Consider the following 22,033-nt stretch of genomic DNA (forward strand, 5'->3'; position numbering starts at 1 on the left):
TGGGCTTCTCACTGCGGTGGCTTCTCTTGTTGCGGAGCACAGGCTGTAGGTGTATGGGCTTCAGTAGTTGTGGCTCGTGGGCTCAGTAGTTGTGGCGCATGGGCTTAGTTGCTCTGCGGCATGTGTGATCTTCCCGGACCAGGGTTTGAACCCATGTCCCCTGAATTGGCAGGCGGATTCTTAACCACTGCGCCACCAGGGAAGCGCCTGCATTTTACTTTTAAATGTTTATATATGTATTTCTACACGTACAGGGCACCTAAAATGTGAACTTTTAACGATGGGTTAAAATCTTAAAAAGCAAGGCCACACAAATAAAAATCTGACACACATAATTAGACGCTATGGACCCTAGACTTGAAGTAATCTTCCTGGGATAATCAGACCCCAGTGTGAGGCTCCTCCATCGTGGCGGCACTCTCCTGGGCTCCCGGGTTCCCTAAGACCGGCTTCTCCTGAGCCACTGGTCAGAGACCTTGGAATAGCAGGAGCGTCATTCACTCTCAGTCATGGTGACACTCAAGCACAACGACCAGGATGACTGGGGGTCCAACGAGCAGGAAAATCACTACACACGGGAAAGCAATGGAAACTCCATCACATCCACCAAAGGCAGTGGAAATGGATGAAACCATCGCTGCTTCAGCATTGTGTCCAAGCAGGACCAAGTTCACCCTGCTTCCTGCTGCTGATTCAAAGGATAGGGAGAAGGCAAAACGCCTCTGAATCATCCCTTCAGGTCCTCACTGATCTCATACTCTGCCAAGTCTCACGGTTTCCTTGTTTACCTTCCAGGCATCAGCAAAGCTGTTAATTTCTGTATTTTCTAATGCATGAAAGAAAGGCTGGAAGGAAACCTCTCTGAATGATGAGCAGTTTGGGAGAATCTTTTGCCCATCCTGGAAAAGGGGGAGGGTCCTTAAAACGATGTTGCCAAGGCTGAAAAGAAGTCCATTTCCCCAGGCACCCATTCTGTGAATCTATGACAAACAAGCTGGACTTCTAAATATTTGGCAACTTTAAAAAATTAGTCAGGGCCTCCCTGGTGGCACAGTGGTTAAGAGTCCGCCTGCCGATGCAGGGGATACGGGTTCGTGCCCCGGTCTGGGAGGATCCCATATGCCGCGGAGCGGCTGGGCCCGTGAGCCATGGCCGCTGGGCCTGCGCATCCGGAGCCTGTGCTCCGCAACGGGAGAGGCCACAACAGTGAGAGGCCCGCATACCGCAAAAAGAAAAAAAAAAAAAAAAAAAAAATTAGTCATGGGCAGCTGCTCAGAAGATGCATGTGCATCACTGCCTGCTTCTCAAGAGTGTTTTCTGAAGCACAATCCCCAGCCCCCAAAGTGCACATAAGGGCACCTCTCTACCCCACAGTTGAGGGTCCCCTCTTTGGACTAGGAAACTATGCAAATTAGCACGCCAAGGACTCCATTTTTGCAAGTACAAACAACTGCTCGTTTCCACTCTTCCGCGTCTGTCTATGCCATGATCACTGCCATGGAATTTAGGAACACAGGACATGGATTCTCTGAGTTCCCTTCTGAAGCCCCAGAGGGTAGGGTGGTCTATCCTGGCTCCCATCTCACGGGCCATCTGTGCAGGTTGCAGGTGTGGGTCAAGCACATGCCCCGCCTCCTGCCCGGTGCCAGGGCTCCCTGGGCTCGTCCTCCTGCCCCCAGCTTGGGCGTTATTAATTCACATGCCCACCTCTCTCATTCGGCACAAACGCTTCTTATATAGTGGCAGTTAGTCACTGTCATCTTTCAAAAAGTGTTTTCGCCATGAGTAGCTTCTTCGTGGGGGCTCCAGTGCTTGAGGGCAGGGATGGTGTGAACATCTCTGGAGAAAGTATCAACCCTGAGGACAGGTATCTTTCCAGGTGCTCACTTAGCCAGACATCCTGCTAAGTGCTCACTGAATCCTCTCAATACTCTGATGAAGAGTCTGGTTTAGACCCACTTTGCAGATGGGAAGACTTAGGTCCAGAGATAAAGTAACTTGCCATAAGGATCCCTCTCCAGGGCCTGAGCACAGGCTTGCTTGCCTCCTGGAGTTCTTGGGAAACGGAACCAGCTGCACTAAGTACTTAAAAGGCACAAGGGCTCTTTGCCTGGGCTGTGGGGTCTGTGCATGTCCCTAGGTGGGCCTACTGCTATGAGGCCCACCCGGGGCTCTGAGTAGGGCCTGGTACCCACAGCACACTCAGCTCAGCCTCCGCTGGGGGAGGTTATCAGGCCCAGAGGGCAAGAGGAAGGCAGGTCTATGAGATCCACAGCTCGCCCCTCTGGCCCCTCCCCTCCCCCCTCTAACTCATCACATAGCCAGGCTCAGTGACAGGTTTACTGTCCTCTTGTGTGCACATGTCCCCCTGTGTGCACATGTCCACCTGCTACTTTAGTGATGCTCTTTCTCTCTCATTGTGCAGAGCTGGGCTCAGAGCCCTGCAGGAGATTCTGAGCGTTGAGAAGCAGGTGAGGAGATTCAGAGGATGGGAAACAGGAGTCCTGAAGTGCACCTGTTCCCACATGTAAGGCACGTGCTCTCCCACCCCACCCAGCCCACCTCGAGGAACCCAAAAGGACTAAAGTGGGCCTAGTCCCACCGAGATGCAGCCCCTGGGTCCTTGACTCCCCCTGGATGGTCACTCCCGCCCACATGTAAAATCCAGTCCCAATACCAGGGGTCCAGCTTCCCTCTCTGCTTTGTTATCTTTGCCTTGGAAACTGCCCAGGGCCCTTGAGTCTCCTAATGTTGGGGTAGGGGTGCAGATTTCACACTCTCCCTCAAAAGCTTCCAAGAGGGGTGCAGCCACTATGGAGAACAGTATGGAGGTTCCTTAAAAAATTAAAAATAGAGCTACCATGTGATCCAGCAATCCCACTACTGGGCATATATCTGCAGAAAACTCTCATTTGAAAAGGTACATGCACCCCAATGTTCACTGCAGCACTATTTACAATAGCCAAGACATAGAAGCAACCTGAATGTCCATCTACAGAGGAATGGATAAAGAAGATGTGGTACATATATACGATGGAATATTACTCAGCCATAAAAAAGAACCAAAAAATGCCATTTGCAGCAACATGGATGGACCTAGAGATTATCATACTAAGTGAAGTAAGTCAGACAAAGACAAATATCATATGATATTGCTTATATGTGGAATCTAAAAAAACTGATACAAATGAACTTATTTACAAAACAGAAATAGAGTCACAGATGTAGAAAACAAACTTATGGTTACCAGCCGGGAAAATGGAGAGATAAATTGGGAGATTGGAATTGACATATACACACTCTTAGATATAAAATAAATAACTAGAAAGGACCTACTATACAGCACAGGGAACTCTACTCAATACTCCGTAAAGACCTATATGGGAAAAGAATCTAAAAAAGAGTGGATATATGCACATGTATAACTGATTCACTTTGTTCTACAGAAGAAACTAACGCAACATTGTAAATCAACTAGACTCCAATTAAAAACGAAAACAAACTTCCAAGAGGGAAAAAAGTGGCTATTGTTGGAAACGTACCAGTACTGGCAATCTTGCCTCATAAACGATGGTTCTATCTCTTCTGCAGTAGTGGACAAACGGATATTTCTCATCGACAGAGGAAACCCAGGAGCCCTTCGGCTTATCAGCAGGTGACATTTCTTCAATCGGGTCACCTCCTTGGAGGTCCGCCCCTTCCTTATGGGTCACGTGTGAGCCAGTTCCCCCTTCACCCCTGTTTTTAGTCACACGCCTGTGACCAAGCCTGCTTCACTTTACACACTCTTCTTATGAAGCAGGGTCCCACCCTAAGCCCTGGCCCCAGCCCTCTTGCTTCCTGGGTGTTGGCTCTTGTACCCCCATCCCATCCCACTGGACCACAGTAAACTGAGTCACGCTCAGCCAGGTCCAAGACAACGCTGGCACATTCTTTCCACTGCATCCGTGGACATCAGGGTCCTGATCTGTAGGATGGGCACCCAGGCTCCTCAGGTTGGGTCACAACTTTCTACTAAAAACATCAAATGTCAGCATCACTTTCCAGTTTACAGAGCAATAAGATCAGTAGATTAATTTGATCGCTTTACTTTTTCTCCACGACCAATCACTCATCTGCTGGTCCGTTCTACCTGGAATAAAAGGAGTTGCTCCTGGGGTCCCCAGAAATTCTGGCTGGGCCACATGCAGGCCAGATATCCTCTGTGACCAGAGATGTCCCTCGGGCAGAGAGAGACACAAAGCAGCCCCCTTCCAACAGGACTGTCTGCAGGGGACTTCTGGGTGGCCTGGGGGCTCTGAGCACAGGTGTTTGCTCCACCCTCAGAGCTGCTCTAAATCAACAAGGCGGATTTGGGGAAGAAAGGTGACTTTGGAAAGTCCAAGTATGAGAGCATTACCTTCAGCGTGTCACTCACAATATAGTCCCTGAATCCCTGTTATGGACCAAAGTTCTCCAGGTACGCAAGCGCTGTCCCACACACTGTAGAAAAACCCACAGACAGAATTTACAGCAGGTGTGGTTCTTCCTAAGGACCAAAGAGCAGGAGGAAAATGGAAGAGCTCATCCACCAGAGGCAGGACACCTCACCCTAGTTTCCTAACACATTCAACTCACAGCCTTCCTTTTATACCTGAAAATACTCAAGACTCCCTCCAAGCCTTTAGGATCAGCAGAGGATGGGGCCTGAGACAGAGACGAGAACTGTAGCCACGGGCTACAACCTTTAAACGGCTCTTAAAGGGGACTGAACGACAGGTGCTGGAACACTATGATCTCCTTGTTAAATGAGACTTTATCTTTCAAAACGCATACCACGACCCTCATACACTGCTGGTGGGATTGTAAAGTAATAGAGCCACTCTGGAGAACAGTATGAGAAAGGTTAAGCGCAGAGTTACCACAGGATCCAGCCATTCCACTCCTAAGTAGAAACCCAAGAGAATGGATAACACATATCTACACACAAACTTGCATTATTTATAACAGCCAAAAAGTGGAACCAACCCAAATGTCTATCAACAAATGAATAAAGAAATAAAATACGGTTTATCCATACAATGGACTATTACTTGGTAAGAAAAAGGAATGAACTTCTGATGCACTCTGTAACATGGCTGAACCTGGAAAACACTGGGCTAAGTAAAAGCCAATCACGAAAGGCCAGATTCCACTTGTATGAAATGTTCAGAGTCAAAAAGTAGAGTAGGGGCTTCCCTGGTGGCGCAGTGGTTGAGAGTCCGCCTGCCGATGCAGGGGAAACGGGTTCGTGCCCCGGTCCAGGAAGATCCCACATGCCACGGAGCGGCTGGGCCCGTGAGCCATGGCCGCTGAGCCTGCGCGTCCGGAGCCTGTGCTCCGCAACGGGAGAGGCCACAACAGTGAGAGGCCCGCGTACCGCAAAAAAAAAAAAAAAAAAAAAAAAAAAAGTAGAGTAGTGGTTGCCTAAGGCTTGGGGGGAGAGGTACAGGGAAGGAAGAGTGACTGATTAAGGATACAGGGTTTCTTTTGGGGGTGGTGCAAATGTTCTAAAATTGATTGTGGTGATGGATACACAACTTGAAAAACATACTAAAAAACATTACATTGTACACTTTTAAAAGCTGAATTCAGCTTTTATTAAAAAACAAATGAAAAAAAATCCCCAAATTAGCCATTAGTATAAAAATCAGAAACCACAGTCGGTTTCTCAGCCTGTTTTTAGTAGACTCACATGCTTGGAGATGTGATTTTATGATATGTACACAGGACCATGATTTTTCCTAGTAAAACTAGAGAGAAATATCCCACATGCTGAGAACAGTGCTGGCCCAAGGGAGGCATCCACAGACCTTGCATGAATTTCATGAGCTCTGAAGGAGTACCCCAAATCCTGTGATTCTAAACTTTCTGCTGCCCAAAAATGTCTGAGGACCGTTCTTACCTTCCAGGTGATTCTCTAAAATCGAGTTACCCTCCAGGTTGGCACTAGGGGCCAGGTGTGTATAACGTGGAACCAGTAGAGTATGAATGAGTCCCAGTGACCACCCCTGAACACACCTCAATGTCTCCAACCGGGTGAGGCAGGGGAGAAGGTGGGCTAGACAGTCAGCTGAGGGTGGGAGTGAGACCTGACCAGAGAACAGCCTACTCTGCATGCCCTGTGCCTCCCTGCTCGCCTGTGCCAGAGCCTTGATCACACTTTACCTGACACCCTGCTCTTCTGCAGGGTGGGGCTGCAGAGGGGCATTCCTTGAGAGCAAGGCCTGTTTCACTCCTCCCACTGGACTCAGACTGTGAAAGGTACTCAGGACGGGCTTGGCTGGTGATCATCCTTACACTCTGCTGTAAACAGCAGCAAGATGCAGAGGCCAAGGGCAAAGCCATGTTCCCCAAGGCAGTGCAAGGGATGAGCCACGGCATTAAGTAATTATTCAGGAGGACCATTATTCCCGTGGACCCAGAACGAAAGGAAACTTATAATGTGCTTAGTTTAAAAATATCAATTGTTGCTGTTAATTAAAATGCCAGTTACCAACAATCATATACAAATGGCAAAGGGACAAGTAAAATGTGCCACTTTGCTAGTACTGAGATGCAATATTATTATTACATAATTATAACTATTGTTACTGAATAAAGACAACAGCATTTCTGCTCATCAGATGGGCATCGATGAGAAAAGTCGAGTATGTTGGTAAACAACCCCCTGGATTGCTCAACAGAGCCTGGAAGTTCCCGGGGAAGAGTCTCAGGATGTGGACAGGCCACAAGTGAGCAGCACGTGGTACCCAGACACCCTCCAATTTGGGGGCCCCCTTCCTACTTCTAACGCCAAGCTCCCCTTTCAGCAGCCCCTCTGAAAGCCACAGCATGCTTCTCGCAACATTGTCCAGGGCGGAACTTTCCAGAGGATCCTCACCCACAGAAACTATGTTTTACTGTCCCCCAGAGACATCAAGGTCTTCCCCACATCATCACTTTCCTCATGCTGCTCCCTGGCCCAGAAAGCTCCCCGTCTCCCCCAAACACCACCACCCCCAGGTGCCGCTCAAGTCCTGCCCTCTTGTCCAAACCACGAGGCTACCCTGGTCTTATCCCTCCTGCTGCTCCAGGAGCACAAAGCTGTCCTCTGCTGCACCCTCTGTGTCATCTTTTTCCAGCCCCACCTTCATAACAACAGGATATAGAGGATGGCGGATTGAGATCAGGCCACCTTTGCCACCGTTGCGGCTGCCCTACGATGTGGGCAGGCACAATCCACATTTTGCAGATGATAAAAGCAAGGTGCGCTCACCCCCATATCCATAATCTGTGGCTAGTTTGCTGCTTTCTGAACAGAAATCTTATTATCTCTAACTTGAACTTCTTTATTATATACAAAGTTCTGTGCACTTACCAGAAACTCAGAAAATACTAGTTGGAAGAAGGAGTAAGTGCTTTAAATCAGACGTTACTGTTGACTGAGCGTCTACTGTTCACTGAGCGTCTCCTGATGTGCTAGTGTCATGCCAAGTGCTGAGAAGTTAGAGATTTAAAAAGTACGTGACGGAAGCTGCGGGTCTTTACGCTAACGGAGTCCAGTGACAGGCTTATCGACAAATCACGGAGGGCTTCCCTGGTGGCGCAGTGGTTGAGAGTCCTCCTGCCGATGCAGGGGACACGGGTTTGTGCCCCGGTCCGGGAAGATCCCACATGCTGCGGAGTGGCTGGGCCCGTGAGCCATGGCCACTGAGCCTGCGCGCCCGGAGCCTGTGCTCTGCAATGGGAGAGGCCACTGCAGTGAGAGGCTCGCGTACCACAAACAAAACAAAACAAAACAAAACAAATCACGGAAAGGCAGGGGTGAGTGTTCTGATCACGGGAGCCCAGGGGCTGTGAGAGATGGCAGCGGCAGCCCCTAACCCGTGTTGGCCGAAGTCAGGGCATCTTTCTCAAGAATAAGATCCCCAGGCACATGACAAAAAGGCTAGGAAGCTGGGGAGCTCATGGAACATTCTAAAAATGGCAGATGATTTGAATCCTGGCTTTGACCTTAAAACAAGTCGCTTAACCTTTTTGAGCCTTCGTTTCCCCCCCTGCAAAATAAGGATAAGAATCCCTACTGTGCTGGGTTAACAGATGAGGTAAACCCACACACAGGATCCAGCACTGAACTCGGTAGATACCCAGCGAGTCACTAATACGGATCTGGAATGTGAGATGGGCAGGGCCTGGGAAGCTGCAAAGGCATTTGGATTGGGGTTGTAGCCATGAGAGGGCTGCAGAAGTCTGGCAGCCTGGACATCGCTTTCTGCTCTCTGCAAGGAAGGTCACTGTGCTGGCTGCGGAGAGGTCAAAGGCTGGGGTGAGCTGAGCGTGGCTAGTGGATCTGACGGGGAGGTGCCCCTGAGGGCACTGGCAGTAGGGATGGAGCCGGGGGAGGCGGCTATTTACAGATCAAGGCGGGAAGAGCCCACCAGCCTTGGGGAATGGATGTGAAGAGGAAAGAAAGGGAAGGAAGAAATCAAGGTAACCTTGGACCTGAGTTGGGCACCCAGGTAGAAGGTTTGCCATTCCTGGAGGTGGGGTCCTAGTCTCAGAGTCGCCAGGAAGTGATGTGTATGGGAATCCCTCACAGACACCCAAAGGATGTCACTGAGAGACTAAGAACATATATAAGCATCATAAGAAAAGGAGAAAACTTTTTATAAAATGGCGCAGTTCTTTTTCAGGAACATGGCCTCCACAGCAGAGCAGTTTGTTAGTGATAACGAACTGGGAAATAAAGTCTTCCAAGAAAGGCTTTGAAACCCAGTAAGCCAGATAACTAAGAGATCTACTAATCAACAAGTTATTTTGCCCAGAACCCCTCAAACACTTTATGATTTTTTCCCCACCTTAACTGGCTGATCTGAACCATCTAAACTAGTTCATTATTAAGAATCTGTGGAAAATGCTCAGAGAAGACGCCGGTTTTAAAACAACGAGGGGAAAGAGAACATCTTGAGCATTAAATGTGTTGTCCTAAAGAGGAAAAACTAAATGTGGCCATTTGACAGAGAGCTCATGATGGAAGGTGAGCTTTCGGGGAATTCATACATCTCTGAGTTATTAATAAAGAGAGGCATGGACATATATACAGTACCAAACATAAGGTAGAGAGCTAGTGGGAAGCAGCCACATAGCACAGGGAGATCAGCTCGGTGCTTTGTGACCGCCTGGAGGGGTGGGATAGTGAGGGTGGGAGGGAGGGAGATGCAAGAGGGAAGAGATATGGGAACAGATGTATATGTATGACTGATTCACTTTGTTATAAAGCAGAAACTAATACACCATTGTGAAGCAATTATACTCCAATAAAGTTGTAAGAAAAAAAAAAATGCCTCCAGGCTTGATATGCGTTGTTGCTGAGGACAGGCGCCCATTTTCCCCCTGCCCCGCCACAGGAAAAGTCCTGTGAACTTGTAAGGAATCCCTCCTCCACATGTAAGAAAACTGCAGTATTCATCTGAAAACAAAAACGGCATTATAACACAAATATGCAGCGCTCCGTTCGGGAACAATACACTGCGACAGAAGTGTCCTGTTTGACTCGCATTTTCTTTTGTCCACCTAGAAAGGTCAGCCCTCCTCCTCCACTGGCAGGCAGCGTACCCATCATTCTCAAAGAAAATGATTTTCTTCCTTTACCACTCAAGGAGTCATCTGAAAATGAATGGATTTGAGCTGCTTCCACAAACAACCTGTATAGTCCCAGGCACTGGGGTAAACGTGGAGATGTCAGAGGCTGCAAGTGGAGCAGGGACCCCAGGGCCCTCCCCGGCCTCGCGTATGGCCGGCCGGTGGTCTGCCCTGTGACCCAGATCTGAGGGAGGGAAGGAGAAGCAGCACATTTGCTCCCCAAGCCAGGCCCCACCACTGCTGCCATGGAAGACGGGTGACCTTCCTACCTAGGTGACCTTGGGCAGGTCCCATGTCCTCTCTGTACTTCAATGGCCTCTACACATGAGGTCACAGATGGCTTCAGAGGAAGATCCAAGCACACAGCGTTGTGTGAATGAGCTTGTGAGCTGTGAAGGTGAGAGGGGAAGGTCCAGATAAGGGGCGGCTCAGGACAGAGAGGCCACTGCTTGCCCCCTGGGGGTGGTAGTGGGCTGGGGCCATGTGCACAGGGGTCAGAGGGGCACTGATGACCTGTCAGGCTCAAGGCTGGACACCCCCAGTACAGGGGCCTCTCTGATCCAGACGACGACCTGGGAGCCAGTTGCACGTGGTGAGAAAGAGGTCAGGCCTGAAGCAATATCCAGCTGCATATGTGCTCCCGCCCCGGGGCAATGATACCTCCAACGTTTGGGAATCCTGATGCTTTGATGCCCGGGCCAGGAATCCCTTCCTGGGAGACAAGCTGCATACGAGGAGCAGTGCCCAGGGCCATGGCCGAGGAAGCAGTCGCGACCCAGCCGGCCAGGGGGACACTCCAGAGATGCCTCCCCAGCCACAACGCCCTTGTCTCCTTAAACGGCCACCGGTTATGGGATGTGTTACAGCCAAGGACACCAAAGAACCATCTTCCCATGTAAGCCCAAACTCAGATCAATGATTCATGAGCAAATTCAAAGAACGTTCAGCTCATTTAAAACAGAGCTGGGTCTCTGAAAAGGTAAAACTCTGGAAGTTGAATTTGGGAAAACTGCCCAGAGCTCAAGAGCAGGCCTGAACTTGGCAGGACCTAAGGGCACCGAACAGACCCTGTCTCGGCCCGCTGGCCACCCCAGCAGATGTCCCCGACTGGCCCGAGTGAGCTGCCTGCCCCCCTGGCCCGTATCTTTGCCCAGCGGAGAGCTGGGAGTCTCACTCCAAAACAGCCAAGTTTCTAACGAACCCCCTTCCACTTTAACTAAACTGGAAACCATGGGCTCTTGGGACCCCCTCCCAAAACCACCTCGTGAGGGAGAAGCACTCAGGGCAGGGCTGGATGGCACCCACCTTACCCATTTAGTCATTCTATCTGAGAACTGAAATAACCGTGACTGTGAGGACAGCAAGGATGGGCTGTCATGCACGGGCTTGTGTACCCCGTGGCCGCGCTGCGTGTCAAGCCCCAGGCAGGCACCTCCTCCCCGAAGCCTCCCCTTAGAGCGAAGGGCCAAGGACAACCCTCCCCACGACCGAGGAGGAAACAGAAGCGCTGAGACATGGGTGACATCCCTCAGTGAGGACAAACCTCATCCTCCACCCGAGTCTGTTAGTCTAAGAGCCGTGTTCCCAACAGTTCCCTGACCCTTCGCCCAGGGCCGGAGCCCCTGTGCCCAGCGGGGCCCTTCTGTGCAGTGGACTCAGCAGGCCCTGAGCATTTGGGTGACCCTCTGTGCAAATGTGCCGGCCTCAGTGACTGCCACGTCCAACTGTGTGTAACCCTCGCGATGAACGAAGCTCACACCGCAGGTCATATTGGGGAGTGTGGGACTGACACGTACACACGGCTATATTTAAAATACATAACCCACAAGGACCTACTGTATAGCACAGGGAACTCTGCTCAATATTCTGTAATAACCTAAATGGGAAAAGAATTCAAAAAAGAATAGATACATGTATTTGTATAACTGAATCACTTTGCTGTACACCTGACACTAACACAACATTGATTTTTTTTTTTAGTTTCTGCTTTATAACAAAGTGAATCAGTCATACATATACATCTGTTCCCATATCCGTTCCCTCTTGCATCTCCTTCCCTCCCACCCTCCCTATCCCACCCCTCCAGGCGGTCACAAAGCACCGAGCTGATCTCCCTGTGCTATGTGGCTGCTTCCCACTAGCTATCTACCTTACGTTTGGTAGTGTATATATGTCCATGCCTCTCTCTCGCTTTGTCACAGCTTACCCTTCCCCCTCCCCATATCCTCAAGTCCATTCTCAAGTAGGTCTGTGTCTTTATTCCTGTTTTACCCCTAGGTTCTTCAGGACATTTTTTTTTCTTAAATTCCATACGTATGTGTTAGCATACGGTATTTGTCTTTCTCTTTCTGACTTACTTCACTTTGTATGACAGACTCTAGGTCTATCCACCTCATTACAAATAGCTCAATTTCTTTTCTTTTTATGGCTGAGTAATATTCCATTGTATATATGTGCCACATCTTCTTTATCCATTCATCCGATAATGGGCACTTAGGTTGTTTCCATCTCTGGGCTATTGTGAATAGAGCTGCAATGAACATTTTGGTACATGTCTCTTTTTGAATCATGGTTTTCTCAGGGTCTATGCCCAGCAGTGGGATTGCTGGGTCGTATGGTAGTTCTATTTTTAGTTTTTTAAGGAACCTCCATACTGTTCTCCATAGTGGCTGTACCAATTCACATTCCCACCAGCAGTGCAAGAGTGTTCCCTTTTCTCCACACCCTCTCCAGCATTTATTGTTTCTAGATTTTTTGATGATGGCCATTCTGACTGGTAACACAACATTGTTAATCAACTATACTTCAATATAAACTAAAAATTAAAAAAATACACATAACACAAAATGTATCATTTCAATCACTTTCAAGTGTACAGTTCAGTAGTATTTAGTATATTCACATTGTTGTGTAATATGCAAGATGAACTGTTTCATTTTGCAAAACAAACTCTGTACCCATTAAATGACAACAACAAAAAGACCTTCCCTAGCATTTCAGTTTCGTGTGACATACAGGCAGGCCCTCTGCATGGGACAAGGACACAGCGGCCTTTGCTGCCGTGTGTTAGACAGGCAGCCCTCTGGTTCCTTCACAGATATGGGTCGGGATAATGACCCAGTTGACTTTGCTGTGTCAACTAATTTTGATGGCATAGAAGCCTTTCTGTCCAACCACTAGCCCCTGATAAATTTCACCTGGGGGGATGGGTTATTTTTCAAATGACTAATCGTTCATAATTAAAACAAAATGGGCTCTCTCCAATAAATGGCTCTTATGACTTGAGTAGGAATATTATCCACCTAAAATCTTCAACATGGAGGGAAACATCAGGTTATCTCGTTCATGAATGCAGCTGTAATGAAAACTTTAGAGTCCGTTAGTAAACTCAGACTGCTGTAGGATTAATGAAAGAATCGTCAAAATTTTCAAGCTTCAGAGTTTAGAATAATCATTTTATAAAGTACTTTCAGGAGGCTGTAGGATCGTTCCATCTGTGGCTATAACATGTAATCAATTGATCAGCAGATATTTCTCGAATGCCTACCATGTTTGAAGCATCTGATGAGATGCTTTGGGCTACACAAAAAACTACAACAGATGCGTTGTCAACAGTGGTGAAGGAAGGGTCCCCCCCAACCCCCCGGGACAGGCAACGAGGGAGGAGAGATGGGCTGCCTCTTAGGACAGGAATCTGGACTCTGGTCCTGGGCGGGAGGAGGGCAGGAGGAGGGCGCTCCAGGCCTGTAGCTCTGATTCCAGCTAATTCTGCAAATGCAGACCTTTCACCTGCAAAGCTGTGGTTACAGTGATAAGGCCCCTCACTGCCCTTCCCTGGCCTGGTCAGCTCCGAGGTCTAACGCACTCTCGCTGTCACACAGCAGCTCTGTTCTCGAAGGCCCTGCGAGGACAGGGTCCCCAAGAACCTCGCTGTGCAATGGCCCCTACCTTTCCCAGCCCCCTCACCTCTGCCTCTCTTGGTCCAGAGTCTGCATGTGTGTGTGGTGGGCTCCCACGCCACTGCAGGCCAGGGAAACACCTTGGTTACACACTATTCTATGTGTGTGTGTGTGTGTGTGTGTGTGTGTGTGTGAAGTTTCCTCTAGGAGAAAAACAAAGAACTCAACTGCAATGTTTTGGGCAAAGGAATCCAAATTCTTGAGCTGCCGGGCAGGGGAGGGAGACACCCAGGCTTCCCTCTGCAAGGCTCCTTGCCCCCTGGACCCGGTGCCCGTGAGCCCGGGGAGCAGAGACCACCACAGGCACCAGCACGTCCACAAATGCTGAGGATGGTGGCGGCCACTCACTCCGGTCTTCACTAACTAGCTTACACTTGCTATGATTCTACAGACACCTAGTGTGACTGGCTCCTGTACAGATGCCGACGCCAAGAGACCACCGGGCGCGGGTACGGATGTCACCTCCTTCACCCGCACGGTGACCCTGGAAGGCTCCAGAGCACTGGGTGAACCCAGGGTCCCCTCTAGTTCTTCCAGATTTTACGCTCTTTTGCTTTATGTTATTATCATAAGATTCCACGAAAAAGCGATGGTGAAAGAAATGGAGAAACACAACTTACTTAATCCTATGCCAAGGTATTAGCTTTCCATACTTAATTTAGTACTATACCCTCAGATCAGTATTTCTTAAATTAAGGGATTAATACATGCTGTGGAGATAGAACGGGGATTTCTCCATCTTCTGGAGGAAAAAAAAATCATTGCTGCAAACACCATCAACTGAATGACGCTGGCTTTCAAAATAAAGCTGTCTTAGAATCTAGCACCAGGAAAGTGTTGATGCTTCCTGGAAAACTGGGAACATTCTTTTAATCAGACTAGAACAATACGAGCCACTGTGTTTCCGTTTTTGCCCTGTCAGCCAGGAAGCTTAGGACCGAATTTAAGGTACCACTGCAATCACAACTTATCTCCAGGGAAAGGGAGCTGGCATGTGTGGAATGCCTACTTGTGCAGGGTCTTCCACCAAATAGTTTTAACTGAATTCTCGCGACCGCCTGGTTATTATTCCAGCTTCACAGCGTAGAAACGCAGAGTTAGAGACGCAGACTCAGGAGCTCCAGGCGAAGGCAGCACGCAGCCCCAAACCCACCCGAATGACGACCATCCTGACACAGTGCAGCCTCCCTTCCCCAAGTGGCCCCAAACCCTTCTTGGGGGTAAAGAGCACAGATTACCAAGACGACACACCGGTAACGCCCGTCCCCAGGGTGGACTCGATGGGCATTTCCTGCCCCGGGCTCTGACCCACAGCTCTCTGGTTGTTAGAGACAACCCCTGTGGGTGGCCAGGGTGGGCGAACGTTTTGCTGGGTAGAGCCGGGGCTGCCCGGGGACCGTCTGTCGAGATGGCTGTGCCTTCCGTGGACACCAGGTCTGTGGTAGCTGCCCCGTAAGATGACGTCTGAAGGCTCCTCCCCTCCCTCCTCCACCCCCCCCCCCAGGCGGCTGCCACTTCCTCGTCCCAACTTGCCTGCTGCAGCCCAGAGCGCAGGCGACTGCAGTGTTCCGAAACCTTCCCAGCCGCACAGAGCCCAAAGCGCTCCGCCGAATCACAGCTACACCGAATGCTAAACCATCGATTCACGTGGTGGCGGCGCCTTCCTGAACACACACAGTCTGTGAGCTGGTCATCGGTGAGCACGGCCTTTGAGGTCTGGCCGCTAGGACGACTCTGTGACCTACACGGGGACACACGCGTCCATAAGAGCCAACTGGGATGCCGTCAAAGCCAAGTCATGGGGACTCACTGAGAAACTGCACAGCGCCTTGCTCATCGTAGGTTTTCACAAAACATGAATAAAAGGTGTTACATACTCTATAATTACGTAAAGTTCAAAAGCAAGTCAAACAAACGGAGGGCTTAGAGGTGGGGAGAGTGTTTGCCCCAGAAGGAGAGGAAGCGGGGATAAAGCAGCAGGAGGCTTGTGTGGCAGCTGGTTCCGTGTTGTCCCTCGGCCCTGCTGGTTGTTCAGCGGCTCCCTTTGTGAGTATACCCACATCGGGAGGGATGCTCAGTAGTCGTCATTTGAGCTACTATTTTGGATCATTGCTGGTATTGCTTTTTACCCTGTATAAATAAGCAAACAAATTAACTAATGTGTCTTTAGATGAATGGATAAAGAAGATGTGGCACGTATATACAATGGAATATTACTCAGCCATAAAAAGAAATGAAATTGAGTTATTTGTAGTGAGGTGGATGGACCTAGAGTCTGTCCTACAGGGTGAAGTAAGTCAGAAAGAGAAAAAAAATACCGTATGCTAACACATATATATGGAATCTAAAAAAAGAAATGGTTCTGAAGAACCTAGGGGCAGGGCAGGAATAAAGCCACTGACATAGAGAATGGACTTGAGGACACGGGGAGGGGGAAGGGTACGCTGGGACGAAGTGAGAGAGTGGCACGGACATATATACACTGTCAAATGTAAAACAGATAGCTAGTGGGAAGCAGCCGCATAGCACAGGGAGATCGGCTCGGTGCTTTGCGACCACCTAGAGGGGTGGGATAGGGAGGGTGGGAGGGAGACGCAAGAGGGAGGGGATATGGGGATCTATGTATACGTATAGCTGATTCACTTTGTTATAAAGCAGAAACTGACACACCATTGTAAAGCAATTATACTCCAATAAAGATGTTAAAAAAAAAAGCAATTTGCAAATATGATCAACTAAGAAACATCCTCGCTTTACCTGCTTCTCACCCAACAGGGCGACAGATGACCTTTAGCATCAAGAGACTTAAAGGGTCAAAGGGCACAGTACCCCTGGCGTGACTGTGCCCTTGCGTGTTTGCTTGTTCGCCATCAGAAGCCTGATTTCTTAGGGAACAAGCTTGTTTACCTTTAGGCACAAACTTTATTTGAAATGACTTTCTGACTTTTATTTGTTTTCAAAAGGACAGGAATCTTCAATCTGCATGCACATCTTTTTATGATGTTGACCCTACGGATGACCTTGACCCTTCAGTGGTGGGAGGGATTGCCTCTCAGGGGCTGATCAGGTGCTGTGGTCAAAGCACATGGATTCAGATCTGTCCTTCTGCCAGGGGAGAAAGGCTCCCCTTTCTGAGCTGTGGGGTTTCCATTTACAAAATGAGGGGAGTCCCCCTTTACCCTGGGAAAGTCGGAAATGTAGTGACTGACCAGCCCAGCTTTGCCCCGGACCCTCTTGTTCGCCACTGAAAACCCCATGGGCTGGTGAACCCCCCACTCCCTGGAAAACTGAGCGGCTGGCCACCTTGTAAAGATGTGGGATGTGCCAGGTAACGTTCATAATGGAACTTCTACGGTGTCTGGCTCAGGCCACAGGCTTAATAAATACTGACTTTTTATCATAACCAGGACCACAACCTTCTCCCAAAAGTCTCCCTCTGTGTGTGTTTCGCCCGTAATATCTGTTGACGTATTATACCCGAGACACCTCCCCTAGTCCTACCTCTCCTTCAGGTTCCTGACACACTTTAAAACATAAATGATGGGTAACCTTCTAGCAGTTCCTATCAGAGCAGTTCCTATCAGAACATGGACGTCCAGCCAGAGACAGCGAACCCTGCCGACCCAAGATGCAGTGCCTGGACTGCTGAGTTCCACTCCTTGTGTTAAAATGAGGATGAAATGCCCGTCCACTTATTCAGGTGTCCGGATGCGTAGTGAAGACCCGGCGCACCTGCTCATTGCCCAGTTCAGTGGGTGTGGGAGCTGGCACTGCCCTCAGCCGGGGCCACCTGTGGACCAGCGACCATGCAGAGGCATCCAGGGGCCGGGCGGTGCAGGCAAAGGGGCCAGTGAGGAAAGACAGGAGACCTCAGGGTCCGGGGTGTGGTTCACAGCCCGTTAACAAGGTGAGAGACGGGCCCAACCCCGTGCTGGCCATGGTCTAAATGCTCCACAGTGGGTACCAGACAGAGACAAGGTTTCTGGGCTCAGACCCTCACGGTACCCAATGAGTTGGTCCCCCTGCTCAGCTCAAATTAAGCCAGTTTTCTCATCTAATGTCTGGCCACTGAAACACATTTATATTTATGTTTTCATATAAACTGTAAGAGGAATACAAAATGAAATTGGTTATGCACTTATGTTTTAATATAAACAGTGGAAGAAACACAAAGGGAAATCGTGACTTCTTCCTAATGAAAGGAAATGTAAACGTTTCCGATTGGGATCTGGCTCTTACCTTCTACTGCAAATACCTGGGGAAGAGTGAAAAGAACATGGCTTCTAACAGAAAAACTCCCAAACTCCCAGCAGAGTGGACAAACTCAATCCATGCTTTTTTCACATCTCCGCGGGGATATAAATCAATTTAAGTACTTAAAATAGCCACAGAAAGGGTAAAAAAAAAAGATCAACCTTTATTAGTCACCATGGGAATTACTAATTGAAGCGCTTCTTTTGTCTTTTCAACATCCTTGCCATTCCTGTGACATTTAGAAAGATAAAAGTCAGGGAGCCGGCATCTATTTCCTTCCATTTGATGATTATAAAAATATCGTTATGGAAGTTCAAATTAAAGAAGCTTCTTCAGAAGTAAAACTCGCTTATTGCTGTAGTGACATGCTTATTAAGGAAATCCATCTTGGACCGAATTGCACATGTAGAGTGCAAGATCTTCATAGGTTTATGAGATTTGGGAAAAGAGACATTTAAAACCCAAATGCTTCTAGGACATTTCAGTGGGAGAAGACATGAAAGGCTGGCTGGCTGGACCCTGTCGCTCACCCAGACCGCAGTTTCCTGCAATCCAGAGAACTCGCCCATCTCCCAGCAAAACGCCGACATCTACAAGATTGCTGCTGAGCCCGTGTTCTGAAAATTAGACATCTGACCGCAAGTGCTTATTGAAAATGAAACTCTTCACGGCATTCAGTGATGCAGAGTGCTTTTTGGGTTTGTTTGTTAAATCATTACTTGCACAGAATTTGCATTCCCCAAAGTATTCAATAATATTCCCGAAAGTTACCAACCTGTGTCTTTGCAGAAAGGATTGCCATGTAATGCAAGCGCCCTTGGAATATGAAAAGGGTCACTGTGGCACTTAGGTTTATAAATAAAGAAGTAAATTTTCCCCTTAAAAGTGAGAATTGTCTACTCTTAGTCACGGGAATGAGGCATTTCATTAATTCTTGTAGATGGCTAGAAGTATCACCTATACAAATAAATCCCTAAAAGTTTAAATTTAATAAAGGAAAAGGATACCCTGCCAACCAGGAGGAGGTAATGGACTGCAATTACACTGGGTTCAACTTCAAATGCAATTAGCTTTGCAAGGAGTGGCCTCGACAGGAAAGAGGCTAGACAACACCGGGAGGAAGAGTTTAAAACCTGGAGGCCGGGGGCCTCCCTGGTGGCGCAGTGGTTAAGAGTCCGCCTGCCGATGCAGGGGATACGGGTTCGTGCCCCGGTCTGGGAGGATCCCATATGCCGCGGAGCGGCTGGGCCCGTGAGCCATGGCCGCTGGGCCTGCGCGTCCGGAGCCTGTGCTCCGCAACGGGAGAGGCCACAACAGTGAGAGGCCCACATACCGCAAAAAGAAAAGAAAAAAAAAAAAAAAAAAAAAAAAAAACCTGGAGGCCGGCACTAACCCTGATGCTTGCTTTAGGAAAATAAGCCTGAACCCCTGGACCAAAGGATGAGCCGTAAGAGAGATGGAAGGTATGGGGCCTGCTTTCTCCTCCAGGAGGGAGAAACTATCTTTCCATCTCAGCACAGAGGGCAAGGCAGCTGGAGCACAGGGGCTGGAGACCCTCGGCCGGAGCAGACTCTGCTTCTTCTCTCTCACAGAGGACCTGGTACCCAGGGCCCCAGACTTTCCCAGGAGATGAGCATGTGCTGTGGCCTCAGACTGCTGGAGAACACCCCCGGCCCAGTGGCTTCTGCACACACACACACACACACACACACACACACAGGCACACATGCTGCCCCTCTAGGTGAGGCAGGGGTGGGGGGAGACCTCTCCAGGATTGGAAGCGCTCCCCCTGACCACTTTGGATTTGTCAACTCGATTTTGCCATACAAGTGATGCAAAGCAGACTCTTTCTCAGTTATCAAGGACAAAGTGCACTCATTTATGAAACATTTTCTGAGTGCCTACTATGTGCTGGGCTCTGAAGATATCACGAGGGGCCAACTCAGAAGCCCCTCTGGCTCTCAGGCAGCTCACAGGGCGGCGGGGTGAGACAGATGGGAATCACGTGTTTACATTAACCAACAGTTCTTTGAGAGGATGCAACCTGACCCAGACTAGTAGTCAGGGAGAGGCCTTCCTGTAGGAAGCGACCTTGGCTGAGAGCTAAAGGAGGTGAGGGAGTTAATTAGATGCAAGGGTGGTGGGAGAGAGCATTCCAGACATCGCATCCGGCCAGCGCATGGAGAAAGGGCCCACACCACAGGCCTTCAGCTGAGTCTGCTCGCCCCAGCCCCTCAGGGGCAGGTGAAGGACACTTGGTATCTTGGTATCTGGGTTATCTGGACTTTCACGTGCCTCGGTGGGGGCAGTGACTAGCTACCACCTCAGTGGCTGTCCCCCATGGACCCCCTTCCTCAGGCACATCCTTCCTCCTGCCTCAGCCAAGGTTTCTCAGCCCAGGCCTCCCCAGCCAAGGTCTCTGGATGCACATTTCCACTTCCATATAGGAATCTGAAAATACCCTGACTAGGCAATACAGAGACCCCAACCTAGCTCCTCTCCCAGGCCCTGGTTTCTGCGGATGGTAAGATCCCTTCCTACCAACCTAGACATTACCTTAGCCTGGAGGTTCTCTGCTTTGGCAAGATGACATTTTGGACCAGATAACCCTTTGTCATAGGGTCTGTCCTGGGCATCGTAGGATGTTTAGCAGCATCCCTGCCTCTACCCACTAAACGCCAGTAACACCCTTCCCCCCACCTTTCCAGTCATGACAATCAAACATGTCTCCAGCAGATGCCCTGGGGTGGGGGGCGAGAGAGAACCACTGCTGCACTCCTAACCCACACAGGGCATCCTCGGCTTCATCCACCGCCTGTGAGGCTGCTGAGAGCTCCCTGTTCTCTACCACCTCTGGTCTCAGTTCAGCTCTGGCTGCTTTTGTCCGGATTCAGTCAGAGGCATCACCATTTCCAATTCATCCTCCCAGCGCTCAACACAAGCCTGGGTACGTAATTCATGTTTAGCACACGTCTGTTTGTGTGATGAACAGACTCCTGCAACAGTGTCCCAAATAGTCTCCAAGCCTCTTCTCCTCTTGGCCAGTTGCTACCTTTTAAGGTGCAGATCTGACCTTGCCATGACCTTGCTCTAAAACATTCTATGGCTCCCCACGCACGTCTCCAATGATCAGGCTGGCAAACTACTTTTCCAAACCACCTCTGCCTCATCCCCATGTTTACCCTGAACTGATCTTAAGCCAGATGAAGCACTGCTTTTTCACAAATACACCTTGTCTTTCTCCCAGTGGTAAATGCTTGAGATCCCAGAATGCTCAGGAGGTGGCCTGGAACATACTGATGGAGGGGATGGATGGGAGAATGGGAGAGTGTCTGGGAACTCCCTAGGATAAAGCTTTGAGGTCCTTTTGAGGCCAGGAAGATCATCCTTAATCTGTGGGACTGACCCCAGTGATGAAAGCTTCACCCATCCTAACCAGCCACGTAAGGGAAACACTTGCCAAGACACTCTCTCTGCCTGGACCTGTTAAGTGGTCCAGCTTAGGCTCTCACAGAGGCTTGGCCCCAGAGATCAGACTGTAGGGAAAACAATCAACCTTCTTGATAACGAGCATCATTAGTCTCTCAAGGACAGTGACGTGAGCAGTCGGGGGGCTTCTCGGGACAGGGCTTTGTTCCTTCCTCCCCTACAGAACGTGAGGAACCCTAACCCTGAGCGCACACCCCCCTGGGCGCTGGCGTGGGCAGGGATCCCAGAGACGGAGGCTCCCATGTCTGCCCCACTGCTGTGCCTTGAACAGGGCATCTGTTCTATAAACACTGAAAGTTGTTTGACTGCAGCTGATTAAAAATGCACGGGTGTCGTTCTGACAGTGAGCTGGCAACGTGGAAGTGCTGGTAGAACTGGATGGATGCCCGCGGGCTCGGCCAGTCCCCAGCCCCGCAGACTCTGCACATCAGGGCACAACCCCTCCCCTCCAGATGACGGTGGCCTCTATTCCCGGGCGCGGGTCTGTGCCTGGCAAAGCAGAGCAGCTGCAGGCAGAGGAAGTAGCAGTGGACCTGGGCTCACTGTCTGGTGAGCAGAGACAAGTCACCTGACCCTTTGGCCTGGGCTCCCCGCCCGGCCTCTCTGCCGGCCTCCCTTTCTCTCTGCGAAGGACACACGACCAGGCACAGGGCCTGTGCTCCACCGGCGTCAGCCTTCCTGCAGGTTTA

This window comes from Mesoplodon densirostris, chromosome 1 (genome assembly GCF_025265405.1).
Source record: "Mesoplodon densirostris isolate mMesDen1 chromosome 1, mMesDen1 primary haplotype, whole genome shotgun sequence".
Lineage (NCBI taxonomy): Eukaryota > Metazoa > Chordata > Mammalia > Artiodactyla > Ziphiidae > Mesoplodon > Mesoplodon densirostris.